Raw genomic sequence first — 4,345 nt, 5'->3', positions numbered from 1 at the left:
CTAAGCATGACATGATGGTATGCATGGCTAGAGGTGATCTAACGCAGTACTACACATTGTAGAGGGAGAGGAAACATCCGGAGGGGTTTTTCTCGGCGTGTGGCATTTTTTGGAGAGATGAAATGAGGGGGCCGGTTCCATGTTCAGCATGCTAGGGGCATGTGACAGATGAACAGATTGCATAATTGGATTCGTTGGATTTTTCTGAGCAACTTTCATATATAAATTATTTTCATCTGAGTTACAGATTATTTTATTTGATTTTGAAAGTTTTTTTTGGTATTTTCTAGAGTTTCTTATTAAATAAAAATAATAGCTAAAATGCTATGTGCACACAATGAAGTGCACACAACAGGGCTACGGAAGCTGACATGTGGGGCCTGTTGACTGAGTTGATCCAGTTAACGTTGACTGGTCAAATGGACTAGGGGCCCACATACCAGTGACTGTGTATTTTATAGCGGTTTAAACTAATCTATTTAGTTTAAATAGTGTGGGGCCCAAGCTGTCAGTGGCTCATTAGTTTAGTTTAACTAATCTGCTAATTAAACCATAGCTAATTAGGATGTGGGTCCCATTAGTAGTGTCACCAGGAGAGGGTTAGCAGGCAATTAGTATTGCTTTGGCCAATTAGGCTGGTGGTTAACAATGGTGGTCTCTGGCCACGACGGAGGGGGCTCCGGTGAGCCGCGGGAGCAGCAGCAGATGGGGTCGGCATGACCCGGGGGCGGAGCGGGTGAGGGAAGCGGGGCGCCGGCTGGCCGAGGCGGGAGCAGGTGAGGCAAGCGGCCGGCGGAGGCGGGCAACAGTAGCAGTGGTGGGCCGCGGCGAGCACTATTCCAACAACGGTGGTAGCGTGCGAAGGTGAGGGGGCCGGATGTGGGTGGTCATGGTGGCAGCAGACATCAACAGTAACTAGCCGGAGGCACGGGGCACGGGGTAGGGGTGAGCGGGCACGTCCGGTGACCATCCGACGTGGCGGCGTCCTCGGTTCCGACGACTCCAGCGACTAATAGGTCCGGCCGCGAGCGTCAAACAAGCGAGCACAAGGCACCACATCATCTTTGTTAGTAGTGCAAGCGGGGGCGGCCGGAGACGACGGATGTGGCGACGGCGACTACGGGCGGAGCTAGTGCAGACGGTGTTAGAGAGCACGGGAAGGAGAGGGGGAAGGTCACGGAGGACCAGGGGCTCACACTAGAGCCCGTGGAGGCCTCGGGGAGGCATGTGATGCAGTGATGGTGTTGGAATCGATGACGAGCTCCAACGGATGCAGAAGAGGATTAGGGGCCGATATGGCGATGTCGAGGCGTTCGGCTTGTGCAAGTTGGTGCAGGCGTCATAGGGGAGCAGGATGGAGCGGTCAGACCAGGTGACGAGTAGCGGGGAGGATAGTGGCTACGCGGGGTGACAGATCCCTGGCGACGGCGGCGGCTGTGGTGGGTGAGGCAGAGCAAGCGGGGAGAGCAAGGTGAAAAGGGGGAAAAAGATCTCGTGGGGGCCAGGGGGTGACGCTGGCAAGCTTATCCCCCACGCTCGACTGTAGCGATGCGGCAGTGAGCTAGCTCGACGGGGAAGACGTCCGACGCGGTCGGGTGAATAGAAGAAGGAGGAGGCCAAGGTAGAGGTGGGTTGGGCCGGCCTGGTGGGCTAAGGCCCAGGGGGAACATGGGGTGCTTTTCCTTTTCTTTTTTACTTTATTATTATTATTAATATTAGTTTTATAAAATGAGAAATTAACCCCTAAACTAGTATTAGTAAATAGGCCACTGCCATAAATAGTTTGGCACATTAACTAAATAGTTTGCATTTGTGTATTATTTAAAAAGCATTTAATAATTTTTTAGCCCTAGTTTTATTTATTTTAGTGCATTTAAATACTTTATAAAAATGTTGGTTCACCACCAATATTAACAAATGATTATTTTCCACCATTTGAACATTTTAGTTTTGACATGTGAAAACTTTTATTGCTTGACTTTATTTTAAATTTGAATTTTGAATTGGTTTGAATCGATGTGGGATTTAGCAATAGTAATGATGGTGACATGGCATCATTAGCAGGGGATTATTGTAGTTTAATTATCCAGGCATCACACTTGCACCAGTCCATAGATGGATCGCTGGAGCTTGCATACTTTGTTAGCATCCTTAGGATCAACAAAACCTTCTGGTTGCATCATATACAACTCTTCCTTAAGGAATCCGTTAAGGAACACTATTTTGATGTCCGTCTGCGAGATCTCATAGTCGTAATATGCGGCAATTGCTAACATAATTCTAACAAACTTAAGCATCGCCATGGGTGAGAAAGTTTCATCGTAGTCAACTCCTTGAATTTGTCGGAACTCTTTTGCGACAAGTCAAGCTTTATAGACGGTGACATTACCATCAGCTTCTGTCTTGTTCTTAAAGATCCATTTATTCTCAATGGTTCGCCGGTTACCGGGCAAGTCTACCAAAGTCCATACTTTGTTCTCGTACATGAATCCTATCTCAGATTTCATGGCATCAAGCCATTTGTCGGAATCTGGGCTCATCATGGACTCTTCATAGTTCGTAGGTTCACCGTTGTTTAACAACATGACTACCAGGATGGGATGACCATACCACTCTGGTGTGGAACGTACCCTGGTCGACCTACGAAGCTCAGTAGTAACTTGATCCAAAGTTCCATGATCATCATCATTAGATTCCTCTTCGGTTGGTGTAGGCATCATGAGAATTGCTTTCTGTGATGTGCTACTCTCCAGTTTGAGAGAAGGTACAATTACCTCATCAAGTTCTACTTTCCTCCCACTCACTTCTCTCGAGAGAAACTCCTTTTCTAGAAAGGACCCATTCTTGGCAAAAAAATCTTGCCCTCGAATCTGTGATAGAAGGTATACCGAATGGTCTCTTTAGGGTATCCTATGAAGGCACATTTCTCCGCATTGGGTTTGAGATTATCAGGCTGAAGCCTTTTGAAATAAACGTCACATCCCCAAACTTTAAGAAACGACACTGATGTCTACTATGCAACATTCTTCTTGTAGACTCGTGTTGGGCCTCCAAGCGCAGAATTTTGTAGGACAGTAGCAAATTTCCCTCAAGTGGATGACCTAAGGTTTATCAATCCGTGGGAGGCATAGGATGAAGATGGTCTCTCTCAAACAACCCTGCAACCAAATAACGAAGAGTCTCTTGCATCCCCAACACACCCAATACAATGGTAAATTGTATAGGTGCACTAGTTCGGTGAAGAGATGGTGATACAAGTGCAATATGGATGGTAGGTATAGGTTTTTGTAATCTGAAAATATAAAAATAGCAAGGTAACTAACTGTAAAAGTGAGCGAAAACGGTATTGCAGTGCTTCGAAACAAAGCCTAGGGTTCATACTTCCGCTAGTGCAAGTTCTCTCAACAATGATAACATAATTGGATTATATAACAATCCCTCGACGTGCAACAAAGAGTCACACCAAAGTCACTAATAGCAGAGAACAAACGAAGAGAGTATTGTAGGGTACGAAACCACCTCAAAGTTATTCTTTCTAATCGATCTATTGGGCTATTCTTTTAAGTGTCACAAACAGCCCTAAAGTTCGTACTAAAATAACACCTTAAGATACACATCAACCAAAACCCTAAAGTCACCTAGATACTCCAATGTCACCACAAGTATCCACGGGTTTGATTATACGATATGCATCACACAATCTCAAATTCATCTATTCAAACCAAAACAAAGAACTCCAAAGAGTGCCCTAAAGTTTCTACCAGAGAGTCAAGACGAAAACGTGTGCCAACCACTATGCATAAGTTCACAAGGTCACAGAACCCGCAAGTTGATCACCAAAACATACATCAACTAGATCATGTGAATATCCCATTGTCACCACAGATAAGCACATGCAAGACATACATCAAGTGTTCTCAAATCCTTAAAGACTCAATCCGATAAGATAACTTCAGAGGGAAAACTCAATCCATTACAAGAAGGTAGAGGGGGAGAAACATCGTACGATCCAACTATAATATCAAAGCTCACGGTACATCAAGATCGCGCCAAATCAAGAACACAAGAGAGAGAGAGATCAAACACATAGCTACTGGTACATACCCTCTGCCCCGAGGGTGAACTACTCCCACCTCGTCAAGGAGAGTGCTGGGATGATGAAGATGGCCACCAGTGATGATTTCCCCCTCCGACAGGGTGCTGGAATAGGGCCCCGATTGGTTTTTGGTGGCTACAGAGGCTTGCGGTGGCGGAACTCCCGATCTAGGTTCCGTTCTGGAGGTTTGGGGATATATTGTTGGGGAACATAGAATGCAATTTCAAAAATTTCCTACGCTCACGCAAG

The sequence above is a fragment of the Triticum dicoccoides genome, chromosome 2A (assembly GCF_002162155.2).
Source record: "Triticum dicoccoides isolate Atlit2015 ecotype Zavitan chromosome 2A, WEW_v2.0, whole genome shotgun sequence".
Lineage (NCBI taxonomy): Eukaryota > Viridiplantae > Streptophyta > Magnoliopsida > Poales > Poaceae > Triticum > Triticum dicoccoides.
This window is presented reverse-complemented; position numbering follows the sequence as displayed.